The following is an 18,880-nucleotide window of genomic DNA, read 5'->3' on the forward strand; positions in this document are numbered from 1 at the left end:
CTTTTGGGGGGTGAGGGGGCAGCTGGTCTGGTACCCCTGGTTCTCCCAGAGTCTGGTGGGAGCCTTGCTGTTGTGTGTGGTCTCCCATGTAGGTGTGTGGGGCTGCGCTCACACCCCAGACACCCCTGACCTCGGCCACCAACAGGGCTCCCCGAGGACAAACTGGGATTTGGTAAAAACTACGCTGAGAAGGATTCCTTGGGTGTTACTCACTGCGGGTTCTTTGCCCTCCCCCGATGTTTGCTCACCGTCCCCCCGCCCCCGCCCCACTGAGTCCTGGAGGTTGTCTCCCTCTGGTTCAGGAGCCACGCACTCAGGGTGAGGACAGCCACGCCCATGCCCTGTGTCCTAGGTCCAAAACCTCCGTGACCTCGCGGGGAGGGAGCAGACGCTGGGTGGGGCTGCAAGGGTGGCCTCTTTATTTGAATCATAGCATCCCAGCCACCTGGGAGAGGAATGGTCTTTAGAAATCATTTGGCCCAGTGTCTCATGGTACAGATGGGGAAACTGAGGCTCAGAGGTAGGAGGGTACACCCCAAAGTGGCCCAGCATGGCACTCCAGGCTTTGGGCTGAGCTCACTGCCACCCTAAACTGCTTCAGATGCATGGCGGGTGTAGACGCCAGCAGGGCCCAAGACCTACAGCAGTGCTCAGGACCTAGCCATGGGACGTGGTGTCTGCAGAAAGGCAGGACCCACCCCTGAGGAGCTGGGGGCGCAGAGTGTGGGGCTGGGGAAGTTCTGGGGATCTGTGGAGAGCTGAGCAGGGCGCCCTCAGACCTGGCTCTGTTAAGCCTCGTTTGTACTCCGCCTCTTGTAATCACTACCTCCTGCCGAGACCTGCTACCATTAGGGCTCCTCCTCCCATCTGTTTACCCAGAGAGCCCAGTGAGGTCTGGAGATTGCAGGCCCCGAGGCCAGGGCAGAGAGAATGCTCTGGAGTCAGGCCCCGATTGGAAAGCTGACAAGATGCAAGGGGGTGAGGAAGGAAAATGGACTCTGGAAACCAGGGGCCACCCGCGCCCCTCATCAGCCCCTTTGGCTGAGCCACAGCAGGGTGCCCGGTGGCCTGCAGTCCGCGGGAGGCTGTGGGTCTGTGATACCTAGGGAGAGTTCCAGGGGTTCCGAGGGACTCAGGAGTCAGGGCGGACTTCCTGGAGGAGGGGGAGTTCCAGCTGGTTCCTGAAGAATGAACATGATTGTGAACTGAAAGCATTCTAACCAAAGGGTCCAGCTGGGCCAAAGCCTTGAGGCAGGCACGCTGGGGACAGATTCAGTGGGGCTGGATGGAGAGCCAAGACTGGGCAGTGAAGGAAATAAGGTTGGAGATGCCCCCTAGAGGCCAGATGGTAGAAGGAGGAGGAAGTTTGTACTGTGTTTCTAACGTGCTAAGCATCCCTGAGAGGTTCACTGCCCACTTCTGTGCCTGTTTCTGTCAGATCTCCTCAGAGCTTTGGGCACCTGGGAACCCCAGCAGGGCAGCACCTCAGTGGGAGAGCCTGCCTTTGGGGAGGGTGTGAGCAGGTGCCAGGATCCTAGGCTCCCCCGGGAGCTGGTGGGTCTCCCTCAGCCTGGGGGGATGGGGGATTCAGCCCCTGGGGCAGACTCTCCTGCAGGCTAAGGGTCCAACACTCAGAGTTGACTCCAGAGCTGAGAGTTTGGCAGGGGGAGGGGGTGGGCTGAGAGATGGGCTTCCCTTCTCCTTCCTGTGACCAACTGCCTCCTTCCTTCTAGAGAAGCTGTGTGGGGCAAGGATGGGAGTAGGTGGCCCTCCCCAAGGCTTTGGGTGCGCTCAGAGCCTGACAGAGAGGAGGTGAGCCTTTGAGCTACGTGTGCTGTACCAGGCTTGTGACTGGCTGCGGGTGCTGTGGGTGCCTGGTGCCCCCACGGGTGCAGCCCCTCCTTGTAGCCCTGGGCTCAGCCCAGGTTGTGTTCGCTGAGCCTCCACGGACCCAAGGTGGCCTCTCTCTCACCTTTCCTATCAGCAGAGCAGCAGCCACGGGCCTGGGAGCTCAACTCCTGGTACCTAGGATTTCATACATCCCCCCAGCAGTTTGCACAGCAGCTGGCTCTGGCTCTGTCAGCTTTGGTTCCCACTTGGGAAGCCCAGAATTCTTTTCTGGGATAACACAACAGCCCTTCCACAGCAGGAAGGGCGAGCTGCCCTCATGGCAAAGCTTCTTCCTGAGCCCTGGCTCCTGCATCCTCAAAATAGCAGGTGGGCTTAGCAGGGGCGCATTTTCCAGGGAGGAATTAGAGTCAGAGAAGAGACGGCATGAGACTTGGCCAGCGTCACGTGGCCGAGGCAAGACTCGCCCGGATTCCAGGCCCTAGTCAAGCTCCTTTGGGGACGGAGCCACGGTTTCTTTTCAGGGCCACAAGCAGATGTTCCAGGGCTTGGGAAGAGGAGGTGGAGGAAGAGAGCTTCTGGGGACGAGGAGCCCAAGAGAGAGGCCCCGAGTCACTGTCTCTCCTCGGCTCCAGCTACTTTCATTGGCGGGTCCACCAGTGGTGCTGACATTTACCTGGTAGAGAGGTGGGCCTCCTCCCTCTTGAATCAAGATGCTAAAAATAACCGGGCCCAGCTTTTCAGGGCCCCTGCCCAGCCAGCGCCTGCTTGCCTGCCTTGGCGACCTTTTTCCTGGGTGCTGGAAGCTAAGTGCTCTGTGAGCATTTGGTTCCTTGTGCCAAGGACTTCCTAGGGGTCCGAGCAGGGATAGCGATGCATGCTCAGCTCCTGAGCCTGAAGAGGGGTCTCTGCAAGGCCTACCTATCCCCCAGGTATTGGGGTGATGGGCCCCTGCCCAAACCGTGTTTTCTCCCTGGGTCTAGTACCCTGCCAGACTGGCCACTCTGCCCCTGGATGCTTGAGCCCCTTCCTGGAGCTGCTGGAGTTTCTCCCAGTACCCCTCCTCCTCAGAGTCATCCAGCGCTCACCTTGAGTCCTGTACCACGCCCAACACAGATGCCCGACGTGTGGTCTCCTGCCTTCACACTGCATGTTCATCCTGCAGCCAAGAGGAGCCCAGACGTTGTGGCTGGGCATGTTTAAGTCCAGCTGTGCAACCTTAGCGCATTTCTGAGCCTCAGTCTTCTCATCTCTGAAATGGGCATCACAACTGACTTTGTAGTGTCATGGCAAGAAAGAAGTGAGGTCACATGCAGGTGTCAGATCAAGAGAGCTGCCTGCCACCCAGCCAGGAGAAAGCCTGAGCGCCTCTGGGGGCTTTCCTTTCTCTTGCTTTGTAAATCAACCCTGGAAACTTCATACGTATGGTTGATGTGTGTGGACTGGAAGAGGAAGGTCATAAAGACCCGGGCTGAGGACTGGGGACTTGATCTCCTCAAAAATAGGGGTCCCTTGCCCATTCCTGTGCACGTCCAGAGTGGCCTGCCCCACCTGAATGTTTACCCACTTCTTGCCCTCGGTCAGTGTGATCAGAATTGTGTCGGCATTGGCCCACGAGCCCCTGGCTGTGGGGTCAGCCCCATGGAAATGGAAGTGGTTTTCTGGGCTCCGTTCTCACCTACTGTGAGAACCTGGGCTGGTGGCTTAGCCCCTGTACGCCTCAGTGTCCTCATCTGAAAATGGGGATAATAATGGCCCCTCCCAATAAGCATTGTGAGATGAAATTAGCATTGTCGGTACGGTGCTCAGGACAGGGCCTGGCACGGGGTGAGCCCTCGGTGTGTGTTCGCTGGTCCTCGTAGCGGTCAGACTAGTCGTAGCCATCTGTGGTAATAACAGTGGCCGCCGCCCTTGGTAGAATGATTATTATCAGATGTTGTGTCAGAGGCTAAGCACATTATTTAACTTAATCTTCGTGACAGTCCTACACAAGCTACTCCTATAAGCTCTATGTTCCAAATGAAGAAAACCGAGGCCCAGAGAGGTCACACACAGTTTGAAAGTGGCAGCGCTGAAAACCAGAATTCAGATTCAGCCCTGCTAGGTGATCAGCCAGTCGGCTTTGCACTGAAAATTTCACATCCTAGAAACCTCTCAGTTCCAGGCCCGCAGGGACAGTTGACGAGCGAGCCCCATCTAATCCTCCATTCCATTGCTTTACCCGCTGGCCCCCTGGCCCCCCTCCTCGGCTTTGAGACTTAGCCCCGTCCTGCCCCTGCTCCCTTCCCACACCTTACAGGTGCCCCTTCTCGCCAGATCATCCTTGCCCATCCCCTGCGGCCTGACTCCAGTCTCCCCATCCAGCTTCCTACCCTCAGCCAGCTGGAGGGGTGTGGGTTCTACCCCATGGGCTCTCTGTGCCCAGGGCTGTGCCTGCAGTTGGCTGGCGGGTCCTGAGCTGCCCCTCACCAGCCTCAGGCTCCCCGATTTGCACTGAGGGCTTCGGCACCTCTGCTTTCAGCCTGCCAGAGAGGCTTTAGAAACCTCTTCCTTAAGAGAGGGAAGACTGAGTGAGCCCCCGCCCCCAGCCCTGGCCCCAGGCAGCTGAGAGAGATTGCACCGGCCCTTCCGGTGCATTGATGGAGAGCAGTGCTGACACAGGAGAAAGGTCAGCAGTGGGACAGAGCAGAGCTGGTGGCGGCCTGCCGACCAGCAGCGCCCTCCCCCAGGTCAGGGCTTCCTGGGGGGAGGGGCCCAGTGCTCCTTGGGATCCTGGTCAATTCGTATTGACTCAGGCAGCTGCTGGTTCAGCGAAGCTGGGCGTCCAAGCCCCCAGAGGGCTCGGGGAGATGCCCGGGTCGTCCTTGGCACCTTCCTCTCCCTCCCCCCGCAGTCGATTAGATCCTCCGAGCCATCTCTGGGTTTGTGTCCCCCTCAGCACCGCCATCCTCTGCTGGCTCTCAGGTCTTAACTCTCTTCCTGCCTCTCAGTTGCTGAGCCCTTCCTAGGCTGCCACTACCCTCCCTGGCTCCCCACTGTCACCAGGAATAAAGTGCAAATTCAGAGGCTGACATTAAGGTTCTTCTTGAGCCCAGTGAGGCTGCCCAGAGCTGCTGGTCCTTCCCCAAGGACCGAGTCAGCCGTCCCCACCCTCAGATGAAGGCTGAGCCTCTCTTGGCTTGGGAGGGGTGGGGATGGGGGTCTCTTCCCCCGAGACATGCCTTTCCAGGACCCAACCCATTGCTTTCCCTACCCAAGACTCCCACCCTGTAGGAGAGATGAGAGGAGGTGTGTGAGGTATCCGGGCACCCTGAGTGCCAGGCCAGTTCTGCACCCAGTGCTCCAGCCTCACCCAGACTGTAGGGCCAAGCAGGGCCTGTGACTAGGACATCAGCCTGGTGCATGGCCCAGCCCACACCATTCCTCATACTCCCCCTTGAACTGCTCAGTGCAGCTCATGCCCCAGCTCCTGGTGGGCAGAAGCCATCTTCTCCCCAGCTCACGTGGACGACAAGCCCCAGTGAGGGCAGGAGGTACAGCGGTTAGTGCACGGTCTCTGGGGTCTGACCCCAGCTCCATCACTCACTAGCTGTGTGACCTCAGGCAGTCACTTAACTCTTGTGAAATGTGGGTAATAATAGTTTCTTCTTCACAAGATGGTGAGATTCATTGAAATGACACGTTTGTGGGACCCTGGAACATTTTCAGATCAATAAAGCCAGCTTTCGTCATCATCAGCACCGGGGTCCCCAACCCCTGGGCTGCAGACTGATACCAGTCCGCAGCCTGTCAGGAACGGGGCCGCACAGCAGGAGGTGAGCGGCCGCACAGCAGGAGGTGAGCGGCGGGCGGGCTGCTAGAGAAGCTTCATCTGCCGCTCCCCATAGCTCCCCATCGCTCCCCATCGCTCCCCATAGCTCCCCATCGCTCCCCATAGCTCCCCATAGCTCCCCATCGCTCCTGATCGCTCCCCATAGCTCCCCATAGCTCCCCATCGCTCCCCATAGCTCCCCATAGCTCCCCATCGCTCCCCATCGCTCCCCATAGCTCCCCATCGCTCCTGATCGCTCCCCATCGCTCCCCATAGCTCCCCATCGCTCCCCATCACTCCTGATCGCTCCCCATAGCTCCCCATCGCTCCCCATCGCTCCCCATAGCTCCCCATCGCTCCCCGTCGCTCCCCATCGCTCCCCATAGCTCCCCATAGCTCCCCATCGCTCCCCATCGCTCCCCATAGCTCCCCATAGCTCCCCATCGCTCCCCATAGCTCCCCATAGCTCCCCATCGCTCCCCATCGCTCCCCATAGCTCCCCATAGCTCCCCATCGCTCCCCATGGCTCCCCATGGCTCCCCATAGCTCCCCATCACTCCCCATAGCTCCCCATCACTCCCCATCGCTCCCCATCGCTCCCCATGGCTCCCCATAGCTCCCCATCGCTCCCCATCGCTCCCCATCGCTCCCCATCACTTCCCATAGCTCCCCATCGCTCCCCATCGTTCCCCATCGCTCCCCATGGCTCCCCATGGCTCCCCATTGCTCCCCATAGCTCCCCATCACTCCCCATCGCTCCCCATCGCTCCCCATCGCTCCCCATAGCTCCCCATCGCTCCCCATAGCTCCCCATCGCTCCCCATGGCTCCCCATAGCTCCCCATCGCTCCCCATCGCTCGCACCACCGCCTGAGCCACCCCACCCCCTGGTCCGTGGAAAAATCGTCTTGCACGAAACCTGTCCCTGGTGCCAATAAAGGTGGGGGACCCCTAATCAACACCATCCTCCTCAGGCTGGCGGGTACCGTATCCATGCGATGAGGGCCCTCTCCTCCAAACGGGCTCCTCCTGGCTATTTGAATGCGCCTTCCACTTCTGCCCCTCACTGTCCCCTTGATGCCCTTTTTGCCCTTTTTTTCGCAGCACTTCTCTCCCTCATTTCCTAAAATCCCAGGAAGCCCAGCCCTCCCTGGCCTCGTGTTGTCACTTGCGTACCTGCCTTATGCACCCTGTTCGTAGGAGCTGGGCCCAGGATTCATTCTCTGTTTCCCCCACGGCCCCTCACAGGTGCCTCAGGCACAGTGGGTGCCTGATAAAAGTTTGTTCTGTTGAACGGAAATTCATGGAGCCAAAGTCACCTGCATGAACAGCACAGCAGTGACCAGCTAGGCCCCTGGGTGCGTCCTCAGGCTGACGAAGGGCACGTCTGAGACCGGGCCTGATCCGCCTCCCGCTGGGTCATGGCTTGTGCCCACTCTGGCCTCCTCCACGTGGGGTTTTGGGGGAGGCAGGGGGTGGCGTGGGTTTGGGCCACTGAGTTGGAAGATTTTTCAAGGCTGGTTCCTCTCTGGTCCTCTGGGCCGTCCCTGTGTTTTGTTTGCCTGGGTCCTTTCCCCACCCCCACGCTTCTCTGTTAAACTGTGATATTATATTTAAACAAATCAATTCCATTGCAGAGTCCTTCCTGTCCTAATGATGAGTTTGCAGCACAAATGCCATTGATTTCTCACAGCCCTGAAAACCAGTTGATGAATAGCACTGGGCTTGTCTTTGGAGAGGCACTTCGAGCAGCTCTGGGCAGCCCCCTTGTTCCCCGCCCACACAGCCCCCCATCACCACCCCACCCCCACCCGATATTTCACAGCTGCTGCAGTGGGGCTGAGGCTGTGTGATGAAACAGGACCCTCAGCACCCTCCGCCAGGGGTGGAATGGCATCACCAGGGGCCCGGCCCCGGTGCTGGTGAAACAGTCATAGCGGGGAATTGCATTGATTTGGGCCGAAGGCAGGAGCGCAACTTGCAAAGCAGAGAAGCAGTGCGGTGTGATCTTTGTCTTCCCTTACAAGTTCAGAGCATGGTCCTGAGTGACAGCAGGTAACGGCTCAGGCAAAGGCTGCGTTGCTGCTTTTTTAAAGGGGCGGTTCAGAGGTGAGGGAGCTGTCCCCACTGGGGAGCGTGAAACTTCCCTTTGTGAAACCCTTCCCACCCTCCAGGGTCAAAGTCAGACCACTGCTCAGGGCTTTGCCCTTCAGATCACTGCCGGGATCACGGCTTGTTTGAGTTTTGTAGTGACCCCCAGGCTTGGGTGGACAGGAATTATTCTTCCCAACTTTGAGCCGGGCGGCCTGAGTCATGGGCAGTCACTGGAGAGGGACGGTCAGCAGCCACACAAGCCCATGAGTTGGGCTGGGGTAAGGCAGGAGGCAACAGCTGGGACTGGGGCAAACTGGAGTGCCTGCCTCACCTACATCCCTAAAAGTTAACCCCATGCCCAGAAAATTCTCCAGGATGGGGCTGTGAGCTGGACTGGCCACTGCTTCTTCCTGAGTCTAGTTCAGGCCTTTGTTTTGGAGACAAAGATGTGGCCCAGAGTTGGGAATGGCTCTTCAGGGTCACAGCGCAAGGCAGTGGTGGAGCTGGGGTTTGAACCCCAGATGGGGGGCAAGGCCTCTCAGGCAGTGCTGGCTCCCCTCCCCACCAGCAGTTAGGGTTGGGGGCAGGGCAGGGGCTCTGTTGTAGGGGAAGACAGGCCCCTCACTCGGGAGACCCAAGAGTGGCCCAGCGTGCCCCCCTTCCCTTGGCCCTCAGAGCTGTCACCCTCCCTCCCTTCCTCCCCGCAGACAAACCTCCTGTCCCTCCTAATCAGGTTAGCCTCCTGCTCCATGCTTGCTCTGCTGAGCTGGACCAGCTGCCTCTAATGGCCTTTCGACCTGGCCCTCCCCCTGGCTCTGGGGTGGGGGAGGGGATGCTCAGAAAAAAACTGTGAGTGGGAAGGGGCTGCCCGACTTCCTCGATTCAGACCTTTCCACAGCTTCTAGGACTAAGTCCAAACCCTTAGCCTGGCATCCAAGACTCATCGAAATGAGGCCCTTGCTTTTTTCTCCAGTCTCCACTGGCCCTGAGGCACTCTGCTACAGTTGCAGAATGCTGTTTTTATTTCCCGCTTTTGCACATGCAGGTCCTTCTGCTACTTCCCAACTTCTCAGGAAACTCCTATGCATCCTGCAAAACCCAACTCTTGTCTCTTCTTCTGGGCTGCCTCCTCTCAAGACTCCTGCCTCTGTCTCCCACTGGATGCTCCACTGATCTGGAACTTAAACCCACTGTGTTTGGGTGCATTATTTCCTAGACCTGCTTCCCCTTGAGTTCCTGGAGGAAAGGGAGAGCATTATAGAGAATATGCCTCAGGGTGCAGCACAGAGAAGTGCTTAGTGAAGAGATAGGGCCAGCAAAGAAGAGAGAAGTGGGGACCGGGGAGGGAAAGAGACAGACAGGAGTGCACAGAACAGCTGCTCCCAGCCCCTCCACACTGCTCTAGCCTACTTCCTGCCAGGGAGGCCATTCCCAGCGACACATGTGGGGCCTGAAATAGACATGTGGGGGCCATGGTGGTGCACTTCCACAGCCTAGTGCTAAGCACCATCCCCCCATTCCCTGGGCACAGAAGCTCCGTCTCCCAGGGCCCTGCCCCTGCAGCCACGACCCCTCCCCCAGCAGTGCCCAGGCCTCGCCCCTCTGTTCCTGCTAACTTTGTTTTATAAATAAACTATATAAATAGGCTCCTCTGATTCCTCGGAGCACGCAGCATTTAAGGACCGGGGCACTGCTGCAAGCATAATTGTACTACCGAATCCATCAGCTGCCTCATTACCATTCATTTTGCATTTATTTCTGCTAATTAAAAAGAGAGAAACTCCTAACAACTTTTACGTAAATACTATATTTGTTCTATGTAAAGATGGGATGCTAATTTGCTGGTGATTAGCTGATTATCTAATTTTATAGCTGTCACACAGGCTGGCCCTGTCTCCCCTTTGCACCCCAGATGCCACTTGAGGCCCCCGATCAGGTGTGGGAGGAAAGAGTCCAGGGAGGTCCACATAGGTGGTTAGAGGGTCTGTCTGAAGCCCAGGGGTCGCGTGGATCACCACACATCACCAGGGTTCAGGGGGGCTGCAGTCGGACCGATAAAGCTGGGAGGAACGATTGGCTCATCCACTGTTTCTGTACAGATGGAGAAACTGAGGCTCAGAGAGGTCCAGCGTCCCCAAGTCAGACAGTGATAGAGATGGACCCCTGACCCAGGTGTTCGGCTCCTCCTCTAGTGCTCCCTCTGTGTAGAGCTACTGTCAGGAGGAATTTGCAGGCTCTGTTTGCAGCTGGAGAAATATCCGGACCAAAGTCCAGCCCAAGTGAAAGAAAGAAGTAGTCTGGTCTGAGCCCATGGCCCAAAGCAAACCCTCCACGTGCCCTTCTGGGAACCTCTGCCTCCTCCCACTTCCCCATCCAGCCAGGGCTCTGTCCTACCAGCCTCCTGACCTCACTTACCGTGGCTCACTCTCCCAGCCCAGGCCTTGCACGCTGTGGACCACCAGGACCCGTGTGAGGGTCTGAATCTCAAATCTTAACATTATGTGTTTATTTTCATGTGAATTACGAACAAATATTATTAGTACATCAAACCTGTGATTTCACAGACAATATTGCTTTAGATGAGGTTAAATAAAACGAAAGTTGATTGGTTCAAAGCAAAGTGATTTAAAGGACAATATGTGAACGACGTAGATGAAACATGATGTGCTTTAAAGTTTGTAATAACTGAAGTCAGGGACACACTTGTGGAGAGTCTGAGAACACAGGTCAGAGGCCAAGCGGCGAGGCCGGGGTCAGCAGCAGGAACCCGAGGGCAGGGTTGGCCAGTCCCTGGCCTGTAGGCCACCAGTGCCCCATCTCATGGCCAAGCCGACAGTACCTCTGCATCATGCCCTTCTCCCCAGCCCTGCGGTCAGTGGGAATTAGCCCACCACAGAGGACTCCTCTGCCCTAGAGGCAGTTTAAATGGGACTCTCGGGGCTTCCCTGGTGGCGCAGTGGTTGAGAGTCTGCCTGCCGATGCAGGGGACACGGGTTCGTGCCCCGGTCCGGGAGGATCCCACATGCCGTGGAGCGGCTAGGCCCGTGAGCCATGGCCGCTGAGCCTGCGCTTCCGGAGCCTGTGCTCCGCAATGGGAGGGGCCACAACAGTGAGAGGCCCTCGTACTGCAAAAAAAAAAAAGTAAATGGGACTCTCGTTGCAGGGAGGCCAGGAAGTCAGACCCTGCTCCCTGTCATACCGCCTGACCAGGTGTGGGTGACTTCTTGGGCTCCCTGGCCAGCCCGCCTCCCCAGGCGTTGGTGGGTGAGACCCAGTCTCATCACTCTCTCTCTGACTACTCCACTCTCTCTTCCTGGACAGTCTGAAAATAGCCAGTTATAGACGTAAAGGGAGAATGGCTTCCACTAGACCAGGTGTCATCTGGGCTTGGAGCCAGGTCAGGGCCAGGGTCAGCACGGCCCGCTGGAAATCCCCAAGGCCAGCGTTCCGGTCTTGGCTGCCGCTCTCTGGAGCATTAGGCCCCTCCTCTGTAGACTGGGCTGTACTTTTCTCCCAGGGTTGCTCAAGGGATTCTGAGAGCCACATGCAGAACCCCTCAGAGGAGCGCTCGGTGTAGCTGGTGGTGAGCCCGATTCCTGGCCCGGGCCCCCCCGCCCTCGGCCTCCCACCTGCCGCCACGGTGTCTGCGCGAGGTGACCTGCTGCTGCCAGAGATCTCCCGCTCATCTGCCCTTTTATCGCCATGTGCACAATCAGGGGAAGCCTGGAAGGCCACAGGGGCGCGGGCAGATGGAAAACAAAGAGAGAACAAAGGCGCTGCTCTCAGGAGGCCAAAAGGCAGGGGGCCTCCTCCGGCCACTGCCGCCTGGCCAGCTTGTCCCACCAGCGCCGGGCCTCGGCCACCCTAGGCTGCAGGCCACCTGCCCTGCCCCTCCAGAGCCTAGCCCTAACGTCACGTGGGGTCCCCACTTGCTGGGTGACCCGCGGAAAGTCACTCCTCTCCAAGGCACCTTTTTCTCGTCTGTAAATGAGGAAGTGGTGGGACAGCTTGCTGTGTGATCTCCAACAGACCCTGCCCCTCCCACCCCTGCTGGGGTCTCTCTGGGGACAGGCCGACCCATTTCTCAGGCACTCCCTAACCCCTGGCCCTAGAAGGTCAAGTTGGGTGCCCACTTCTGCCCACAGAGAGGACCCCAGGGTGCCCTGGGCCGAGTGAGGCCAGCAGGAGGCCCCTGTTTACAGCCAAGATCTTGGTGCTGGGTGTAAGCACTGGCGTGGAATGAATGAACGGTTTTATCAGAAGGGGGCTTAACTTTCGGCCTTTTGGTTGCTGCTGCTGTCGGAGCCTGTGAGGGAGGGGAAACTCCTGGGTCCTCCAGAGCAGTAGCAAAGAGGAGTGGTTGAGGGCTCATAAGAGCCCCAAGGCCAGGTTATCTGGGTTCATATCCTAGCTGTGTGACCTTGGGCTGCTTTCTTAACCTTTCTGTATCTGTGTCCTCATCTGTTAAAATGGTGTAGTACCTATCTCATAGGTTGTGTTGAGATTAAATGAGTTAACTCATAAAGGACTTAGTACCAGATAAAGGCCCATTAATGTTGGCCATTACTATGATCCGTTTCAGCACTATTATTGTTTAGAGGTGGACTTAATGGGAAACTCACGCAGCTTCAGCCCCCGGGCTCCGCCCCTGCACCGCCTGGGTGAAGGTGGACGTTGTGCCGGCAGCTGGGGAGGGTTCTAGCTGGGGAAGGGTGGCAGATTGCCATCAGGGGCATTTCTGTGTAAGCATTTCTGGTAAATTGTTTAAAGGGGCCTGGCTTCCTAAGGCTCTAGGAATTTGCTCTTTCTTTTCTCATTCTGAATATGTATTTGTAGGGAATTCCCTGGCGGTCCAGTGGTTAGGACTCCCACTTTCACTGCCAGGGCCCGGGTTCAGTCCCTGGTCGCGGAACTAAGATCCCACAAGCCGCGCGGTGCAGCTAAAAAGAAAAAGCATTTGTAATTGTATATGTATCTCTAAAGAGACCTCCAGAATAGTATGAGCTTCGGGTCCTGCAAACCTGGACCGTCCCCTGCTCATTCCCATTACCTTGATTATATTTCTGGGGCCTGGCCCTGTGCTGCCCACCTTGTGGCCCCCCAGCAGGATGGATGCGGCCTTGCGGCTGGAGGGACCTGACTTCTTACCCTGTGGCCAGCTGTGTATGCACCCCAGACTGTGGTCTACACCCCGCACTCCAGGTCAAGGGAGCCCCAAGGAGGGCAGGCAGGGAGAATGGGACCCTCTCCTGAAAGAGACCCTGGATGTTCAGCGCACAGACGCCTGTGCCCAGGGCCCGACGGCCCCTGCACTGCAGGCTGGAGCCCTATCCCCTACCTCCTCTCTCCCCCCACGCTGGGCGGGCAGGCGCAAGGGGCGGTTGGGGCCGTGGGAAGCAGGCTGCTGAGTTGGAACAGTTGCCCTGGAGGCTGTGGCCGGGGGTGGGGGGGGCTGGCTTTGTGCCAAGCCCCAGGTTTAGTATCAGGTAGGTGGAGACCTGGGATGGCCCCTGCCCTCTGAGAGCTCTTGAGGTAGCTGGAACCACAAGATTTGCACCTGGAGGGGTGAAGACTGGGCAGGGGAGGTGGTATTAGACCCTGTCGCATCAGACATCTCAGAGAGAGGTCGAGAGAGCCCAGAGGTCATGAGGGCTGGACGCCTGGGGAGGGCCTTCTGGAGGATGGGCCCTCGCCTGGGGACGCCCCCAGAGGAGTGGGCGCCGTGGGCCCTGGCGCCTCTACCCGCAGCAGGGCCTCCCAGCCCGGGCTCTGACAGGGACATTTATAACTCACAGCTGTGCGGTCCTGGGCCCAACTGACTGTGGTAAAGTGATCAGGCTGCAGGAAGTCGAGTCCTGAGGCCACTCCCCACCCCGACCCTACACTCTCCTTCACCTCCTGACACCCACATCCTGTTCTGGGCGGGAGGGGCGGGCAGCTGGGGCATGGGACTGGGGCCCAGCCAGGGGTCCCCAAGCTGGAGAAAATGGAGAAGCTCAGTGAAGCCCCTGAGCTGTGAGGCAGGGCCTCCAGGATCACCAGGGTCTACCCTTCAAGGCACACGTGGGGAGGCCCAGGCCCAGAGAGTGCCAGAGGCCACCCAAGAGCCCACGGGAGCCGAGGAGCGAGAGCTCAGGCTTCGGGGCTCAGGGGTGTGTTCTGTGCTTCCAAATCTTTTTTAATTTTTTTTTTGCTGTACGCGGGCCTCTCACTGTTGTGGCCTCTCCCGTTGTGGAGCACAGGCTCTGGACGCGCAGGCTCAGCGGCCATGACTCACGGGCCCAGCCGCTCCGCGGCAGGTGGGAACTTCCCGGACCGGGACACAAACCCATGTCCCCTGCATCGGCAGGCGGACTCTCAACCACTGCGCCACCAGGGTGTGCTTCCAAATCTTAACTGGAGAAGGGATTAAGCTTCTAGCCCCTGCTGACCAACGCCAGCCTGGGGGAGCCTGGTGGAAGGGGGCGAAGGTGAACCAGAGGCCTCAGAAGTTGCTGGGAAGAGGAGCAGAGGATGCTGGGACTCTGGGGCTCTGCACAGCTTGTAGCCCTCCGTTGGAATATCCCATCCTGAGACCAAATACCTCACAAGGCCTTGTGCCCGTCCACCTAGATTCTCACAGCAAAATTCACATTTGGGGAAAGGAATGGTCTCGCCCAGTGCTGGGAAGGACAGTAGGAAGAGCTTCCAGCATACCATGTTTTTGACCCCCTTACCTCCCTTGGCCTTACTTGCTAACCTATTCTTGGACTCCTCTGGCCAACCACCCCTCCCCCACGCCTCTTTCTCCTTCCGTGCAAGGAGAGGGATGATAAATGATAGTGACTTTGCCAGAGCTTGGCCCACATAACTCTGGTAACCTGTGACACGATTCTAGAATTAGTACCCGAAAGAACATAGATGTTTGTTTCATTAGTTGTATATTTATTAAGGTATATTAGAAATACATAACTAGCATATCAAACCCATGATTTCACAGATATGTTCCCTTTGGACAAGGCCAGATTCATTAGAGCTAAAAAAAAGTGCATTGAAGTAGAGGCAAGTATTAATTAAGTCATCGTATGGACAGGACTCAGCTTGGACCCAGGGTCATGAAGGATGTAGGAGAAGGCCTGAAGTTTGGGGGACACTGGGGCTCTTTTCTGCTTTAAACTCTCTTGGGCCTCCTCCAGGACTCTGGGCCTCAGTCTTTTTTTTTTTTAATTAATTAATTAATTTATTTATTTATTTTTGGCTGCGTTGGGTCTTTGCTGCTGCGCGTGGGTTTTCTCTGGTTGCATCGAGTGGGGGCTACTCTTTGTTGCGGTGCGCGGGCTTCTCATTGCAGTGGCTTCTCTTGTTGCAGAGCACGGGCTCTAGGCGTGCTGGCTTCAGTAGTTGCAGCAGCCAGGCTCAGTAGTTGTGGCTCACGGGCCTAGTTGCTCCGCAGCATGTGGGAACTTCCCAGACCAGTGCTCGAACCCGTGTCCCCTGCATTGGCAGGCGGATTCTCAACCACTGAGCCACCAGGGAAGCCCCGGGGCCTCAGTCTTAGCGAACCGTCCAGCCCCACAGGCAGGAGGGGATGAGCGGGCCGTGAGCTGGGTTTCCGAGGAGGTGTACACACGTAAAATGACGCCAGGTGCTCGTCAGAGATCTGGTGAACGATTCCTAATGAGGAAAGAATCCAGGCAGGGGTCAAAGAGTGGCTTTGGAAGTGGCTGCCAACCGGCCGGCCGTGTGAGATAATTCCCCGAAGCCAGGCATGGTGCAGAGAGAACACCGAGGGCTTAGAAGCCCGGCTAAAAATACCCCCGACAGCTTCTCCCTGTCACCGTGCCTGGGGCCGCACAGGAAGGCCCTGGCTTTCTACCTTTCTCACCAGGAAGAAAAAGACAACAGCACAAAGGCCCCCCGAGCCCCAGAAAAATAAAACTTACATAGATTGCACATTTTTTTAAGAACGCCACCAGGAGGAGTTGGCTTGCCCAGTGGAGCACGGCAGGGCGGGGAAGACAGCGGCTCCGATCAATCAGGCGTCCCGGGGCGTGCTTAAGTGGCCCAAGAGGCCTCCAGGATTAGCCCGCTGGTGGTGGCAGAGGTGGGAGGGAGTGGGCTGCCGCCTGTGCCCCTGGCCACTCACACGTGTCCTGTCTCTCTCCCTGCGTACCCAGGACGAGGAGGAGGAGGCCCGTTGGCATCAGACCAATGCTGCGAGGGGTGTGAGGATTAGAGCCGCCGTCCCTCACTCAGCTGCCAGACCTAGAAAGGTAACCCCAGACCCCCGACGCCCTGATGCCTGGGCTGCACTGCCCCCTTCACCTGAAACCTGGCCGGCACAAGCTGGGGCAGCCGGTAGTGATGGCGCAGGGCCACAGCCGAGGGTTATCAGCCTTTTCACCCAGCCCTTCTTGCCCTGGGCTTCAGGGCTTCTCTGTAATGCCTTGTGTGTGTCCAGCACAAAGTGCTTCTGGGCTTCAGTTTGTCCATCTCTAAAATGGGTCCTCCATTGACTCCAATTCTCGAGGATTCTGTGAATCACTTGGGCCTCCTTGTTATCTGGAGTTAAGCCATCTTTGCAGCCTAGCTCAGTTTGAACTCTGGGGGCATAGCCAAGGGTCCTAGCCCTTGGGGGTATAGCATTAAGGCCACAGGGTCTGCAGGGCCAGACAGGGTTTGAGAAGGGAGGATTTTCCAAGGCAGCCCTGGCTGGAGATGTGTCTCACTGGAGCTGTGGCTGCAGTCTCCTTGGTGGTAGGATTGGAAACTCCAGAGTGATCTCCCTGGCAACTCTAGGCAAGAATTATCATCTACCTTTTCAGACCGGGAGACCAAGGCACAGGGAAGTTAACGGGCCTGCGGGGGTTCACACAGCAAGCTCTGGCCACACCGTAGCAGCTCAGCTTTATCCTATTCGCTCTGTCAGCCTCTGCTTTTACTGCACTACACTGGTCTGGCCAGGGAAGTCTGAGCCCAGTAAACCACCAGTCTTTATTGTGTGCCCATGGTGGGACCCATCCATCCATCCATCCACCCATCATCCGTCCACTCATCTATTCATTTGTACATCCTCCCACCCAGCCCCCCTCCTGTCCAACCATCCTCCCATCCGTCCATCCATCCATCCATCCATCATCCTCCCACCCAGCCATCCTTCCATTCACTCATCCATCCATCCATTTATTCGTTTGTCTATATCTATTTGTCTGCCCATTCTTCCAACCATCCATTTACTCGTGAATTCACACATCCAACACACACTGGCTCTTATACCAGGCCAGCCCTGCACTAAAGGCTGGGTTTTGAAGATGAATCAGGTCCAGCCCTGCCCTGGAGATGGTGCACTCTGCGATGGAGGTTGATACATGATCTCAGAGCCAGGCTCAATTCCATAAGGTCAGTGCTCAAGGCCCCTGTAGTGTCTGAGACTGCAGGAGGAAGGGAGGAGGGGCCACGTGCTGGTAATGCAGGCAGGCACTCAGGGAGTGCTTCCCAGAGGAGGTGGCGTTGTTCATTTATTCATGCCCTAATTGTTTATTGAGAAAGTCTCCCTGCTGGGAACCGCTTGATGTTTTGGAGACACCTCAGGGAATAAAACTGACAAAACTCCCTTTCCTGTGGCGCTTACATTCTCATGAGGAGACATGGATAATGAATGCCTAAAATGTGATATATCGTGTCAGATGATGCTAAGTTTTAAGAAGGGAAATTAGGCACTAAAGAAACAGAGACTACAGGGACTTCCCTGGCTGTCTAATGGTTAGGATGCTGTGCTTTCACTGCGGAGGGCCCAGGTGCAGTCCTTGGTTAGGGAACTAAGATCCTGTAAGCCGCGCGGCACAGCCAAGAAAAAAAAAAAGAAACAGAGACTACAGCATGAGTAAAGTGTTCTCTGACAAAGGATGGTCAAGGAAGACCTCTGACAAGGTGACATTTGAACAGAGACATGAATACAAGGAGGGAGTGAACCGGGGTGCACTTGGCACATTCATGGAAGTAGCAGGGATGCATGTGGCTGGAGGGAAGTGGAGGTAGGCGGGGAAATCAGAGAGATCCTGGGGGACCCGCTCACGTAGTCGGACAAGAGGAGAGCAGGGAGATGGCTGAGAAGCTGTTGCCCACATCCAGGTAGAAGGTAGTGGTGGCTTGGACTAGGGTTGCGGGAAAGCAGTGGAAAGTATCGAAGTCTTGACGGTATTTCAGAGACCTTGCAGACAGGCTTGTGGATGGATCAGACGTGGAGGATGAGGGAAGGGGGGACAGTCCAGGAAGGCTCTTGGGTTTGGGACAGGAGCCACCGGGAGAACAGAGGTAGCTGTTTTTCTCCGCCGGGAGGGAGGGCTGAAGGCAGCCAAGGAGCTGTGTTTTAGACACGTTAGGTTTGAGGTGCATTTGAGACATCCAAGTGGAAAGGTTGAGAAGGCAATTGGATATATGAGTCTGAGAGGCAGAGAGGGGTCCCGACTGGAGATATAAATGTGGGAGCTGTTGTGGATAGATGGTGTCGCAAGCCACAAGGCTGATGAGGTCATCTTGGGAGTGAGTGCAGAGAGAGCGCTTCAGAAGCCTGCGTCTGAGTCACGGGGCATCCAGCCCTTAGAGGGAGGGAAGATGGGGTGGAGGCGGTAAAGGGGATGGAGAAGGTGCCGCCAGGGAGGGAGGAGGAGAGCTGAGGGAACAGGCTCTTCGTGAACCAGGAGGATTTTGCTGGCAAATCGGGGAAAGGACACTCCCGGTAGAGGGAGCAGCGTAACAGAGGCTCAGGGGCCTTAATAACAGAGCCATATTTGGAGAGGGGTGGTGGAGAGGGAGAAGGGACCAGAGAAGCTCCCCTCTGTACACCTGGCCACACAGAGGCCAGGGCCCATGGGTGTCTGGCAGGGCTGTATAATAAATGACCCCATGTCTGGGGACCTTCCTTGTCACACTGGTTGGCACTCCCTGGTCTCAGCTGATGTCTGCGCACTTTGCACTTTCTTTTAAGAAGCTTCGCCTACCTCTCCTGACCTCCCACCGTCCCTCTGGGGCTCTTGGGCCCCTGAGACCTCCCCCTTGCCCAGAGCACTTGTCTGAAAACACAGGGCTCAAGGCAGCAGCTCAGGAGCTGTCGGCAGGGGAAGGGCACCCAACAGCTTCCTATTGAATC

At 57.1% G+C, this 18,880-nt stretch overlaps 1 protein-coding gene across 4 annotated transcripts in view; it reads left to right on the forward strand.

Moving 5' to 3' along the window:
- Positions 1–18,880, forward strand: part of ZMIZ1 (zinc finger MIZ-type containing 1) — a gene marked incomplete at its 3' end in the record, with an annotated part of 188,508 nt that overhangs the window by 6,931 nt on the left and 162,697 nt on the right. For 3 of the 4 annotated variants that reach the window (XM_082672928.1, XM_082672929.1, XM_082672926.1), the window contains exon 2: positions 15,909–16,004. The exons of the other annotated variant lie outside the window; for it this stretch is intronic. The remainder of the gene's footprint in view (positions 1–15,908; positions 16,005–18,880) is intronic. 4 annotated transcript variants of the gene reach the window in all.

Source organism: Grampus griseus, assembly GCF_964374135.1.
Source record: "Grampus griseus genome assembly, chromosome: 16".
Taxonomy (NCBI): Eukaryota; Metazoa; Chordata; class Mammalia; order Artiodactyla; family Delphinidae; genus Grampus; species Grampus griseus.